A 15,320-nucleotide genomic window follows, 5' to 3' on the forward strand; every position below is an offset into this window, starting at 1 on the left:
CTGATACAGCAGCCTTGCCCTGAGATGGTCAGTCTTATTTTCCAGTGACTACATTCACCAACAAAATGCTAGGTACAGGGGGCCTCGCCTCTACACACTTCAGCCTGGTTTGAATCCCACCTCTCCTGCAGCACTTTTGGTCTTGGCCTTGGTGTTGACCCTTAAAGGCGTGGTACTTAACTGCTCCAAACCTAGCCGTCAACATATGATTTGAAGATCATTGATGTAATTTTGTAGTCATATGTTAAGAAGAAATTTACATGCTGCAGATTGCAGTGAAAGTAGTTCAAACGGGATATACTTACTGATACAATTTCCTGCAGCCTGTAGAGAGTCACAAATGTATGCTGATGCTGTCTTGCCATCTGCCTACTTCCATCGACCAGCATCTAGACCCTCCATACCCCTCAAATCCACGTACCTATCCAAATTCCTCTTAAATGTTGAAACTGATCTTGTATCCACCACTTTGCTGGCAGCTCGTTCCACATTCTCACCACACTCTGAGTTGAAGAAACTTCCCCTCTTGTTCCCCTTAAACATTTCACCTTGAACACTTAACCCATGACCTGTAGTCCTAGTCTCCGTAACCTCAGTGAAAAAAGTTTGCTTGTATTTATCCTGTCTCTACCTCCCCCCCCCCCATAATTTTGTATACCTCTATCAAATTTCCCCTCATCCTTCTGTGCTTTAAGGAATAAAATCCCAGCTTATTCAACCTTTCCTTATAACTCAGGTCCTCAGTAACTCTTGGCAAAATCATTGTTAAATTTCTCTGCACCCTTTCAATCTTAGACATCTTTCCTGTAGGTCCTTGACCAAAACTGCACACTATTCCAAATTTAGCCTTGCCAATGTCTATTACAATTAGAACTTAACACACTAACTTCTGTACTCATTATGAAGTCCAAAATGTGTGGAAAGCTCTCTTCACGAGCCTATCTAGCTGTGACACCACTGTCAATGAATTATGGATCTGTATCCCTAGATTACCTGTTCTACTGCATGCCTTAGTGCCCTGACACTCACCGTGTAAGTCCTACTCTGGTTTGTCCTTCCAAAATGCAACACCTCCTACTTGTCTGCATTAAATTCCAACATGCAAAGGTTCAAAGGTTAATTTATTATTGAAGTATACAACTCTGAAATTCTTCTTCTCCAGATAGCCACGAAACCAAGAAAGATAAGAACAGCAGCACGATCATCAACCCCTGAATCCCTTGCTCCCCCAACACAAAATAACAAGAAACACAGAATATAAAAAAACTACTATGACTGGAAAAAGAAAGTCTATAGTCCAAGTCCATTTTCAAAACACAGAAAATATGGTAACATTCTTCAGGCACAGAGGCAGGCCTTTCCTTCTCCAGGAACAGAACAATTCCATTAGCGATCAAAAGGCATTCTCCCCTGTCTGGTAGCAGAGCAACCCTACCAGCGATCAGGAAGGTAGTCTCTCCTGTTTGGCAGCTGCCACTCACCACCTACGTTCACCTCACTGTTTTAACCTCCCTTGTCGTTTTAATTGTCAAGATGGAGTCGAACATCGGCTTGCGCCCTATCCCGCAGTCTTCTCACCACGAGGATTATACATGCTTCCTCCACCTCCTGGAAATCTCTGAGAATGCAGAGTGTTGAAACACCCACATGATCTCCTAACTGCAAATCACAGGCTCCAAAAGTTCCAGAAGCAAATTCAAAATGAAAAACAAATGTAAGAGACATAAAAGTTAAATATATGGTCTCATGCTCTATCCAGAAGATGTCATCCGAAGCAGCATTGTATGCAGTTGCCATCGACCTAGCACCAATCCCTGTGACACACCACTAGTCACAGACCTCTGTCAGAGAAGGAAATACCTACTACCACTCTCTAGCTTTTCTTGCAAAGTCATTGTCTAATCCAATTTATTACCTTATCTTGAATGCCAAGTGACTGAACCTTTGTGACTAACCTCCCATGTGGCGCCTTGACCAAGGCCTTGCTGAAGTCCAAGTAGACAACATCCACTTTCCTGGTAACCTCCCTGAAAATTCTATAGGATCAGTTACACACTAGCCTATAAAACAACAGAACAGCATTAGCTATCCTCCAATCCTCTGGCACCTCACCTGTGGCTAGGGGCATTTTAAATATCTCTGCTAGGGTCCCTGCAATATGTGCACTAGCCTCCCACAGAGACCAAGGGAACACTTTGTCATGCCCTGGGGATTTATCCACCCTAATTTGCTTGACAGCAAGCACCACCTCCTCTGAAATCTGTATATGGTCTATGAACTCACTGCTGCTTTGCCACACTTCGATAGACTCTGTGTCCATCTCCCAAGTAAATATAGATGCAAAAATTCCATTTGAGATCTGCCCCATCTCTTTTGGCTCCATACATACTGTACTGCATTAACATTTTAGGCACTTATACATAGCTATGGTGTCTAGGACTTTTGCACAGTGCCATATTTGTCAACATGGAGCGGAGAGAAAGTTTGTAAATCTGGTGGGAACAAAGAATGCTGGGATTGTCGAGGGTCGAGTGCTGCAGTAAAGGTGTGGGACAGGTGGCAGAGAGAGCCCGGAGCAGAGAGAGGTGCGAATGTAGATGCACCTAGTCCTAAGACACCAGGCAAGAACATTTGATTTCATACAACTGATTTATCGATCATTATAGAATGTCTCTCTGGTGTTTCGCGCTCCATCTCCTCTCCATTCCCCATTTCCCAACCATGATTCCCCTCTCCCTACCCCCTTCCCACTCGCAGTCCACAATAGAGACCCATATCAGAATCAGGTTTATTATCGCTCACATAGGTCATGATTTTTTTTAAGGCAGCAGTATAGTGCAGTTCATTAAATTACTACTGTACTGTGCAAAAGACTTCGGCACCTAAATAGGGTGCTTAAGACTCTTGCACAGTGCTATAGATGACCACTCTGATCTTCCAGAAGACTAATTTTGTTCCTTGCTATCCTTTATCTCTTGATATATCTGTAGAAGCCCTTGGGATTTCCCTTCACCTTGATGCTAAAACAGGCTCATGCCTTCTTTTAGCCCTCCTGTTTTTCTCAAGTGTTCTCTTGCTTGTACTCCTCTAGTGCCTCATTTGCTTTTTCCACCCTAGTATGCACCTACTTTTTCTTAAACAGGCCCTCAATATCTCTCAAACCAAGGTTCCATAAACCTGTTATCCTTGGCTTTTATTATGACAGAGGCATACAAACTCTGTACTCTCAAATTTTCGCTTTTGAAGCCCTCCAATTTGCCTTTACTACGAAAGAACTTGACCTCAATCCACACTTGCCGGATCTTTCCAGATACCATCAAAATTGATGCTTTTAATCTACTTCAAGATCAATCTCACCCTTTCCTCCTATTTAGTCCTCCATTTTCTATCAACCATGTGCCTATGTAAGAGTCTTTTAAATGTCCCTAATGTATCTACCTCTACCACCATCCCCAATAGTGCATTCCATGCACTTGCCATTCTCTGTTAAGATTAGCTTTATTTGCCACATGTATAATGAAACATATAGTGGAAAGCATTATTTGTGTTAGGTCAAATCAGCAATGATTGTGTTGTGTCAACATAGCTTGCCCACAACTCACTAACCCTAACCATACCTCTTTAGAATGTGGTAGGAAATTGAAGCACCTAGAGGAAAACCAAGCAGTCACAGAGATAACTTGCAAGCTCCTTGCAGACAGCTGTTGGAATTGAATCCTGAATAGGCACTCAAATAGAATTACACTAAATGCTACGTAACTGTGTCACCCTGTCTTATCATCTTAACCCTTAATGTTTATCAAGTAGCCTCTCACTCCAAAGAAGAAAGCCCTAGCTTGCTGAAACTTTCCTCATAATACTTGCTCTCTAATCCAGGCAACATCCTGATAAATATCCTCTGCACCCTCTCTAAAGCTTCCACATCCCCCCTATGAGTGACCAGAACTGAACGCGGTAGTCCACAATACATAATTTTCAAACCAAAAAATAATTGCATCTGTAATCAGAAATAAAAGAGAAAATTCTGGAAAGATTGATGAATCAGCATCTATAGAAGCAGTGAATCTTTTAGGTTTGGGACTTCAATACAACTGCAACAGAATTGTGGAGGTAACAGAGAAGGTGGGAGAAGGTCAATGGCTGGAATGAAGGGATTTTTTTTTGATGGAGGCATGGAATTGGCCATTACATCATCCTATTTTTCTTTGTGTATCATCTTGAAGACTGATACTAAGGTGCTGAATTTGACTTATCTAATGCTAACTCAGCACTTCTGATATTTTATTCTTAAAGTTGCTGAATTAATTCCATAGTGAACTCTGGTTTAGAAAGCATGGTTTCATAAGGCTGAAAAGGTTCTGCAAAGAGTGATTGCAGCATGCTTACCCAGAGAAAATATTTTCTCTATTCTGTCACTTTCTTATAAAGCAAGATACCAGCAGTACATTAATAAAGACAACTTCCATTTGTTCTGTTCACTGCTAAGTGAAAAATGTACAACTGGGTGGCATTACCTCTCTTCTGGTCAAGCAGGAATCATTGATTTTGTAGTCACTCTCTCTGGAAATAATGCATTTACAACAGCCTACAGCAAAGTATAACCTGCTGCTTCTCTAGTCAGGTTTTGAAGAGATGAAATAAACGTTTGTAACTTTGCAATTTTATGCATAGGGCTACAACTTCAACCTGAATCAAACAACAGAAATTGGAGTGCCAAAAATTCTTTCAGTTAGTGGCTCAGAAGATCGTCAAAAGAAAAAAAAATGCAGCTGTAAGGAAACAAATATAAAATAAGGGGCAATAACAATCTGTAGTTTCCAGAAAATACCCTGCAATTGGCAGTTAAACAAAATTAATGGCTGCAGTGGTTGTGAATTATTGGGGAATTGGAGTGGAAATCTTCAGCCTCTCATTGCTACAGTTGGAGGTTCCAATCTGCTTCAAAAAGGTCATTGATCATCCTGGTCAAGAAAATTGTACGAGTTGCCTCAGTGACTATTGCCCAGTAGCACTTGCATATCTACTGTGATGACGTGTTTTGAGAGATTGGTCACGGCTTGACTTAACACCTGCCTGAGTAAGGACCTGGACCTACTGCAATTTGCTTCCTGTTGTAACAAGGCTACAGCAGATGCAAGCTCCACTTGGCTTTGGAGTGCATACACAAATGTAAGTGAGATGTTAGTCTGGCATCGTTTACAGTTCGACATTCAATACCATCATCTACTCACTACTAATCAAAATGCTTCAAAGCCTGGGCCTCTAACTCTCTCTGCAACTGGATCCTCCACTTCCTTATTGAGAGATCACAGTCAGTGTAAAAATGTATAACTGTTGGCCATGGTGGATTTAAAATGTGGAAGAAAACGTTGAACTCAAATGGCTTAAGGACATTGGAAGCAGATAGATCTTTGTTCTTGCCATGTGCTTGGAGATGGAGGCTACCATTTTGTGAAACTGTTTTGCATCCTCTATTTTGTGAGATGGAGTTGCTTGCTTTCTTTGTTTTAAAGTAAACACAATGATGTTTTAGGTAACCTGCTGGGCTGGAGATCATTTCCAAATAAGAAGTTATTTGTGAGGTGTCCTTTGATATAACATAACACACAAGTCTGTGAATGTTGGGGTTGGCACCTGCCTGGAGTGATTTGAGCTGGTTACTGAAGAGAACAAGGAGCCATAATTTACTGATTGTCACTTGCTGGGAAGAGGGCAATAAATGGGTACTGACCTAGAGCAGAGCCAATAAAAAGGTGTTAAAGGTCAATCAGATGGCCTACAGCCAATGACACTGGAATGCAATATTTGAATTGGTAAGGAACTAGTATAAAAGTGGACACTTGGAGTGTGTTATCAGTGATAACTTTGTCAAGAGACCCACCATTTCCAGAAAGAACCCCAATGCCAGGGCTGGGCGAAGAAAGGATCGATCAACTGAGATTCCCTAGTTCGGTGATATAAATTGGAAAAGTGGTCTGAGTATTGGTACAGAGGAAACAGTAGAATTCATGTTCTAACCTGTTGGCTTGGGGTCAACATAGTTATGCTGTTGTTTGTACTGAGACAAAAAAGTGCAAGCTTCAATTAATTATGAGTTGGGTAGTGAATTTTCTAGCCTAGTTCTGTTGACGAACGGTCAGCATAACATCTTCTCCTCGCTGGCAGTCATTATAGGCGCACCTAAATGCTGTGTGTGTAATCCACTGCTCTACTCTCATCAAACTCCTGACTGTATTGGCTAGGCATAACTCAAACGGCATCTCTAAGTTTGCTGATGTCACAACTATTGTTGGCAGAATTTCAGCTGGTGATGAGGAAATGTGCAGGAGTGAGATAAATCACCTGATTGCACTCACCATCTGTAACACAAAGTAATTGATTTTGGACATCAGGGAAGTCCGGAAAACGTACTAGTCGTGATCGAGTGGTCAGCTTTCGAAAAGGTGAGGAGCTTCAAGTTCCTGTGTGTCAACAACTGGGAGGATCGGTCCTGAGCGTGACATATTGATGCAGTCATGAAGAATGTCGCTAGCCACTCTACTTCATTTGGAGTTTGAGGAAATTTGGTCTGTCACTTCCAAATTTCTACAGATGTACAGTGGAAAAAAATCTGTTCTCTCGGTGTCTCTCTCTCCTTCTCCCCCAACCCCATCCCCTCCCCGCCCCTCCCCGTCAGTCGCCTCCACTGAAAATTTGGTTTGATAATCTTGTATTTGAAAAAAAAGTAGTCTTGGAACTATGCACATATGAGTTGAAAATGGAATGGGCTCTAAAGCTTGATGTATATTGTGAACAGCTACCCTGCAAAAATCCCATTTATTTAAACCACACCAGAATATTATTCTGCAATCCCATATATTTTAATTTAGCACACTAACCACTGAGGTGCAACTTTATAAGAGTCTTCTGAAAATGCAGATACATTGCATCCAATGATTCTTTCTCATCTATTTGACCAGGTAAATCCACAGAGGTATGTTAAATTAATAAATTCATGTTGATTTTGTCTAATCCCTGTGATATTTTCTGGGTGTCCTGTTATTAAGCCTTTTATATTGGATCCTAGAAATTTCCCTGTTAGTGACGTTAGCGTCAATGTTATGTGATTCTCTGTTATTTCTCTGCCGCCTTTTTCAAACAGTGGGATTACATTTGTCCTTTCTGTCCACCATCACTGGTTGCTGAGGCTCCTTAATCACCTACAGTCATGTGCTCAGAATGGTACATACTGTGTACCTTGTGCAATGCACACAAAATGCTGGAGGAACTCACCAAGTCAGGCAATATTTATAGGGAGGAGTAAATTGGCAATTGTCTAGCTGGTGGTGTAGTGGCATCAGCACCGGACTTCGAGGCAAGTGGCCCAGGGTTCAAATCTGGCTAACTCCTTGTGCACTTTCCATAAAAAAACATGCAATGTTTTGGACTTAAACTCTTCTACTATAAGCCTACTGACTCTCACAGCTATCTGGACTATTCCTCTTCTCACCCTGTCTCTTGCAAAAATGCCATCCTTTTCTTGCAATTCCTCCGTCTCCGCTGCATCTGCTCTCAGGATGAGGCTTTTCATTCCAGGTCAAAGGAGATGTCCTCCTTTTTTAAAGAAAAGGGCTTCCCTTCCTCCACCTTCAACTCTGCTCTCAAACGCATCTCCCCCATTTCACACACATCTGCTCTCACTCCATCCTCCCGCCACCCAACTAGGAATAGGGTTCCCCTGGTCCTCACCTACCACCCCACCAGCCTCCAGGTCGAACATATTATTCTCCGTAACTTCCGCCACCTCCAACGGGATCCCATCACTAAGCACATCTTTCCCCCCCCCCTCTGCTTTCCGCAGGGATTGCTCCCTACGCGACTCCCTTGTCCATTCATTTCCCCACCGCCCCCATCCCTCCCCACTGACCTTCCTCCTGGCACTTATCCTTGTAAGCGGAACAAGTGCTACACATGCCCTGACACTTCCTCCCTTACCATCATTCAGGGCCCCAGACAGTCCTTCCAGGTGAGGCGACACTTCACCTGTGAGTCGGCAGGGGTGATGTACTGCGTCCGGTGCTCCCGATGTGGCCTTTTATATATTGGCGAGACCCGACGCAGACTGGGAGATCGTTTCGCTGAACACCTACGCTCTGTCCACCAGAGAAAGCAGGATCTCCCAGTGGCCACACATTTTAGTTCCGCATCCCATTCCCATTCTGATACGTCTATCCACGGCCTCCTCTGCTGTATAGAGGAAGCCACACTCAGGTTGGAGGACCAACACCTTATATTCCGACTGGGTAGCCTCCAACCTGATGGCATGAACATTGACTTCTCAAACTTCTGCTAATGCCGCACCTCCCCCTCGTACCCCATCCGTTATTTATTTATATACACACATTCTTTTTATCCCTCTCCTTTTTCTCCCTCTGTCTCCCTCACTATACCCCTTGCCCATCCTCTGGTTTTTTTTTCCCCCCTCCTCCTTTTCTTTCTCCCTAGGCTTCCTGTCCCATGATCCTTTCATATCTCTTTTGCCAATCACCTGTCCTGCTCTTGGCTCCATCCCTCCCCCTCTTGTCTTCTCCTAACATTTCAGATCTCCCCCCTCTCCCTCCCACTATCAAATTTCTTACCAACTCTTCTTTCAGTTAGTCCTGACAAAGGGTCTCGGCCCGAAACATCGACTGTTCCTCTTCCTAGAGATGCTGCCTTGACTGATAAGGAAGTGGGTAGAAGGCAGCATAAAGTGGGGGGGGGGGGGGTGCAAGCTAGCAGGTGAAAGGTGAAACAAGGTGAGGGGGTATGAGAGTAGAGGTGAAATATGAAGCTTGGAGGGAGAGGTAGAAGAGGTAAGGGCTGAAGAAAAGGATATCTAATAGAGAACAGTGGGCCATGGAAGGAGGAGGGAAACCAGAGAGAGCTAAAGGGCAGGTGAGAACGGAAGGAATGAGAGGATAACTGGACTGAGGAATGGAAAAAGAGATGTGGAGGGAGAGAGAGAAATTACCAGATGTTGGAGTAATCAACGTTCATGTCATTAGATTGGTGGCTATCCAGACATAACATGAAGCATTGCTCCTCCAACCTGAGTTTGGCCTCATTGTGGCAGTAGAGGAGACCATGGAAAGAGTTCATGTCACCAGGTTATCTATTTGTGTCATTTAGTTATCCACTTTATTCTGAATGCATTGCACATTCAGGTTCAGACCGTTTTTAGATTTGTCTTTTTCATTTGTAGACTTTGTAATCACATTAAAACCATATTTTCTTTCCCCATTGCTGTGTGTGTCAGTGCACTTGTTTTGATGCACTTTTTTTCTTGACATAATTTGGCTATTACTACTGCAAATTTGTTCTACTTTGTTTTTCTTTCTCTTTAGCATTCCAGATTTCTCCCCACTAGAGCCCTGTGTCTACCAACACTGAAACAAATTTCTTAATGTTCAGTATTTTTGGGAGGTTGAACTTTCTGTTGTGTTGTCAATTCATAGTGCTCTTTGCAAAGCAGGTGCCATTGTTACTGTTTTTGTGAGTAGAATGAAGTAGATGCTTCAGCACTCCTCTGCAGCTTAAAACATGTCTGTTTTAAATCTGCTCCGTTCAGAAAAACATGCATCAACCTGATGCGTTAATTTTGTCTCTCTCTTCAGATTGTTATGGATTTCTAACATTTTCTATATTTCCAATTTACAGCATTTTTTTTCTTTTCCATTTATTTAGACGTAAAAATTGCTTAAAGTGTCTAACTTTCAGAGTCTGGCTGAAAATGTATCACGTAATAATGGAGTGTACTGATTTTGTTATGTACTCTAAATTTTGATTTAATTACCGTATGTTGTGTTTCTGATTAAGGTATGTTCTGTATGATGGATTGGAATTGGATTATGTTTCTCTAAGGACTAAGATACTGAGTTCTGCAAAGGTGTAAATGAAGACAAATGAGGTGTCCTATTTAACTACTAACCGCGTATATGACTACATTTTAAATAACTGATAAGTGCGCATGCATTTTGAAGATCGAGATCAAAAATATAGGACTTCAGAAAATGGTGAAGCGGAAAATAATAAATAACAGAATAATTCTGTGTTCATAGAATTTGGCACTTTAAGAAAAAAAGATGCATTGATCTGTTTATGCCTTAAAATGCCATGTTAGTTGTAAGGGCTCAGTAATCACAGGATGCACATACAAGACGATGACAATATAAATGAGAAAATCCCATCAGGAAGCAAGGTAACAAAATGTATAAAAATATTGCATCACCTCAAAATCCAATGTCTGAAAGGTAGGGTAAGGACTTCCCCAAAAATCATAGAATGTCATAAAAAAATTGAAGGTTTATACAAGTTTCTGTAAGCTGAAGATTCCTACCAGTCGAAGGATAGAGACTATGTTGATATTTTATTTCTTTAAAAGAAAATTCTTCGTGCAAGCAAAGAAGTATTCCTAATTTATATAACCTAATTTCAGCAGGCAGAGATACTGGAGCTTACTTTGTTCTCAGGGTGGTGATGAGGTGTATGGTGCCTCTGGTGTGGGAATTAGATGGGAATGGAAGCTTGAAGTTACTGTCAAACTCTATGGGTTTACCATTATGTTTTGAAAATAATACATTGCACTACCGTTTAAGTTCATTGAATGATGTGCAGTACTTGTAATGGATGGTAAAGATTCTAGATTAAGTGACTTTCAGCAGTAGGATAATTAATTGTAGTGCAATATCACGAAGACTGAAAATACAGAGCGCAGAATCTTTGTCTTGCAACTTTAAATAGTTTAAGTTATTTTATACTTTATTAGGAGCTTGAAGAGATTTGGCATGTCAACAAGTACACTCAAAAACTTCTATAGTTGTACCGTGGGAAGTGTTCTGGCGGGCTGCATGGCTGTCTGGTATGGAGGGGCTACTGCACAGGACCGAAAAAAGCTGCAGAAGGTTGTAAATTTAGTCGGCTCCATCGTGGGCACTAGCTTACAAAGTACCCAGGACATCTTTAGGGAGCGGTGTCTCAGAAAGGCAGCGTCCATTGTTAAGGACCTCCAGCACCCAGGGCATGCTCTTTTCTCACTGTTACCATCAGGCAGGAGGAACAGAAGCCTGAAAGCACACACTCAGCGATTCAGAAACAGCTTCCCCTCTGCCATCCAATTCCTAAATGGACATTGAAGCTTTGGACACTACCTTACTTTTTTTTAATATACAGTATTTCTGTTTTTGCACATCTTTTAAAATCTATTCAATGTACATAATTGATTTACTTTATTTTATTTATTATTATCATTATTTTTTTCTCTCTGCTAGATTATGTATTGCATTGAACTGCTGCTAAGTTAACAAATTTCACATCACATATCGTGATAATAAACCTGATTTTGATTCTTTACCCACTGTTGTCTTTTTCTCTTCATTAATCTAATCCGATCCTACTTTCCTCCTTTTGCATGAGAATTCACCAACTTTAATTTAGGTTTCCTCCTTAGCCTTTGTACTATTAATGTCATAATCCTTTAAACTGGTTGCTTATAAGGGGATATACATTTAAAAGCCACATTCATGCAGATTCCCAGAGCCCTGTTTCCGTCAGTGTGCCATTATCAGATTGTATTTTCAGCAACTTATCATGCGAAAAATTGAAAAAACCTAGAAATACAAGAGTTAGTCTAATAGCAGATGCCATTATATTCAACACACAGGAAATTATGGGTCATTATTTATCTTTCACAAGTAATATTTGAGATTGAGATGAATTGGTTTAAAAACTGGAACGTAGTAGCTCATTTTCTTGTTATTTCCAAATATCTAGAATTTTAATTAAAATCTTGTATCTAATGTCATCTCAATGGCACTTTTATCTTGTAACATGTCTATTTCTCATTGATTCTCCTTTGTTAGTGAACTTCACATCATTTCTGTGTCTAGATCACCCTGGGGCAAATTTGCTGAGCTGGATTTTTAATTTTGTTGATCACAAATTTCCATTACGTTTACTGTATTCCTCTAATTTAGTAGTGTTTAGATTAGTAGTCACCAACCTTTTTAAGCCCAAGATCACCTACCTCGACCTTAGTGAAAGGCAAGCTCTACCTACTAAATCGTTTAGAGAAAAAACAGCTCAGATTGTACTTCCAATTTGAGGCCTTTTATTTGGGCGAATTGTATTTGAATTACACAAAATACTTCTGTCAAACTTTCAAATGAATTCAAACAAGAAAACACTGTAACTAGCATATCAAACAGGCCATAGCTGTCTTTCTTTAAGAATATTACAATACTTCACACCTTTAATTCTAAGTTTCATTATTTAATTTTATTTCAACATGAAAAATAAATGAATAAAAATTGACTTACACTCAGTGTGATGACTGAGGCTGAATACTTTCTGCTAGTTCCCTGAATTTTGGCTCATAACTACAGAGAGCGAGTCTGAGACAGTCTGTGAGGTGTAGGGTTGCCAACTGTCCCGTATTTCCCCCGCTAAGGTAGAACATTCTTATGAAACCATTTGTGCCGAAATGCTTTACCCTGAAGAAGCAATTACCATTAATTTATATGGAAAAAAATTCTGAGCGTTCCCAGACCCAAAAAAAACCTACCAAATCATACCAAATAACACCTAAAACCTAAAATAACAGTAACATATAGTAAAAGCAGGAATGATATGATAAATACACAGCCTTTATAAAGTAGAAATAATGAAAATTAAGCCAAAACCGATTGGTGGGGTAAAGAGAAGAAATCGGCACGTACGTGCATGTGCACACAGGTGCCCGCGCAAGACTTCGTGGTCATGGTAGTCTTTCTCGGGGTAAACACAAATATCCCGGGATTTGACTGCTACTTTTGTCCGTTATTTGGGAGTGAGAAAATTGGCAACCTGAGAGAGGTGTCTGTCAGTAAGTGAGCTCCTGTACTTAGATTTAATAATTTTCATCTGTGAAAATGCAATTTCACATAGTAGTGACCCAAAGTAGGCACTGACTTTTAGTGCTATAAAACCAACGTGCATTCCGCGCAGTGCTCGGCCCCATCAGTAGTAATTGCCGCCAGTTTATGAATGGGGATGTCATTTTCACGGACATATTTTTTAAACTCATTGTAAATATCCTCACCTCTTGTTCTTTCCTTTAATTGCAAAAGAGTGAGGAGGTCCTCCTTTGTTGTAAAATCCTGGCAAGCCATTCTGACAAATACAACAAGCTGAGCTGTTTGCATTACATCCAGGAATTCATCGAACTGTAGTGAAAAATATTCACAGAGTGATAAGTTGATCCACGTCCTCTGATAGTGACTCTACCCTCCTTGTCACTGCTGCAGGGCCAAGCAGTTGTGATGCCGTTTTTGTTTTTAAAGTCATTAAAAACAGTCTCTGCAGTAATGACCATTGCTTCCTTGAACAAATCGCCATCTGTAAAAGGCTTCTTGTGTTTAGCCAAAAGGTGACTTACGCAAAATGATGCTTCAATAGCAGCCTTATTTTGAGCAGCATGTTTTGTGGAAAACGATTGCTGGGCCTTCAGCCCCGATTTCAGCTCAACTTTCCAGGCACGAATTGCGCTCTTTGGGGGGTAGGTGTCTTTAAATTCCTGGTGGTTGGTGTTGCGGTGCCGCTCCAGATTCCCTCTTTTAGTCAGTGCTTGTGTTTGGTGGCACAACATACATACACACTTGTCTCTCACCAAGGTAAATAGAAATTCCTCTTCCCATTCTGGATGGAATTTGTATGTTTTTGTCTTCTTTCGTGGAGCCTCCGCCATGCTATCAGGGTATTGCGAGCGATTGCCAATTGCGTCGCCTCTGATCTGAGCCGACATTCACCTCATTAATTAGCTTGTTTATTTCGGCTTTTTCTCTTAAAGGTGTACTGTATGCATCCCGACTACCGCTGCACCCCTGCATGCTTCGCGGCCCGGAGGCTGGGAACACTGCCGTATATTGATGTTTGCGACAGTCTACACTGTCACCTAATCTGATTGGTCACTTTGATGCAGCGAAAACGCGGTGCATGGCGGGGGAAGTACACACATGTGCACTGTGCAGAAAGAACGGAACTAAACCCCCAGCAACCCAGAAACAATCTCTCTTTACAAACAGCTTTTTAGTGAAAATATTGCTATATTACCATTATCCTAATTAGTATTACTTACTTTTATAATGCTCACATTACAACACTATTTGTGTATTTATTTTTGATTTTTCTTCAGGATCGACTGGGAAAGTCTCAAAGATCAACCAGTGGATCGCGATCGATGGGTTGGCGACCCCTAGTTTAGATGAATTATGAAATGTTTTAAGGAATAAGTTAGCTAACTTTAGGACCGTGTTATTTCATATATCTTAATCAAATAAGCTGCTTAGTCTGAAGAATCGTAGTCTGAAGATGTCTTGGTAAATGTAATCTATGTCTTGGTAAATTTGAACTTCTGGTTTAAAATAGTGCTAGTGAAGGTGTGCACAGCTCACCGGTAGTTCAAATGGCAAGAAATTCAACTAAAAAATTCCTAATAATAACTTTTCTGAAGTAAAATGCAGTCAATTATCACCGCAAATAATGGAGAGGTGAGTGAAGGCAAAGCGAAATTGAGGGATGAACTGTGCTGGTATGTTACAGAATCGACGCAGATGGAGTGAGGCAGTTGGAGAGGGAGAGCAGTTCTGATGCCTGTACAACTGGCCCAGGTGCAAAGTTGGATTGCTCTGGGCGCTGAGTTGATTTGGAGAAACTGAGAGCAGCTTCAGGCTAGGTAGCGAAATTTGGGCCCAGAGCAAGCCACTGAGCAGCATGTTCTAGGCCCAGAGCCTTTCATTACAGAGATGCCTGCATCCTGTTGTGAGGTACAATACACTGTTTGGACAATCTAAATGATATACTGGAAAGACAGGGCAACGGGATCAGAGGTGAGAGCTGATTTTGCTTGCTCTCCAATGATGTTCGCTCCTAGGGTTGCCAACTTTCTCACTCCCAAATAAGGGACAAAAGTAGCAGTCAAATACGGGACACTTGTGTTTACCCCGAGAAAGACTACCACGACCATGAAGTCTTGTGCGGACACCTATGTGCGCATGCATGTACGTACTGATTTTTTTTTCTACGAATCAGTTTTGGCTTGATCTTTCTGATTCTGATACACTGTACTTACATTATTTCTACCTTATATAGGCTCTGTATTTATCTTATCATTCCTGCTTTTACTATATGTTAGTGTTATTTTAGGTTTTATGTGTTATGTGTTGGCGCATGGCCAAGTGGTTAAGGCGTCGGTCTAGTGATCTGAAGGTCGATAGTTCGAGCCTCAGCTGAGGCAGCGTGTTGTGTCCTTGAGCAAGGCACTTAAC

General features: G+C 41.3%; 1 protein-coding gene and 1 long non-coding RNA gene across 8 annotated transcripts in view; one reads left to right on the top strand and one right to left on the bottom strand.

Annotated features, from left to right (window-relative positions):
• The window catches only part of LOC140200280 (uncharacterized), a 49,805-nt gene extending 35,918 nt beyond the window's left edge, over window positions 1-13,887 (bottom strand). Inside the window, exon 1 of the long non-coding RNA XR_011886587.1 lies at window positions 13,097-13,887. This is a non-coding gene — a long non-coding RNA (uncharacterized lncRNA). The remainder of the gene's footprint in view (window positions 1-13,096) is intronic.
• Window positions 1-15,320, top strand: part of fat3a (FAT atypical cadherin 3a) — a 728,759-nt gene that overhangs the window by 54,390 nt on the left and 659,049 nt on the right. The window lies entirely within an intron of this gene.

Source organism: Mobula birostris, chromosome 7 (assembly GCF_030028105.1).
Source record: "Mobula birostris isolate sMobBir1 chromosome 7, sMobBir1.hap1, whole genome shotgun sequence".
Taxonomy (NCBI): Eukaryota; Metazoa; Chordata; class Chondrichthyes; order Myliobatiformes; family Myliobatidae; genus Mobula; species Mobula birostris.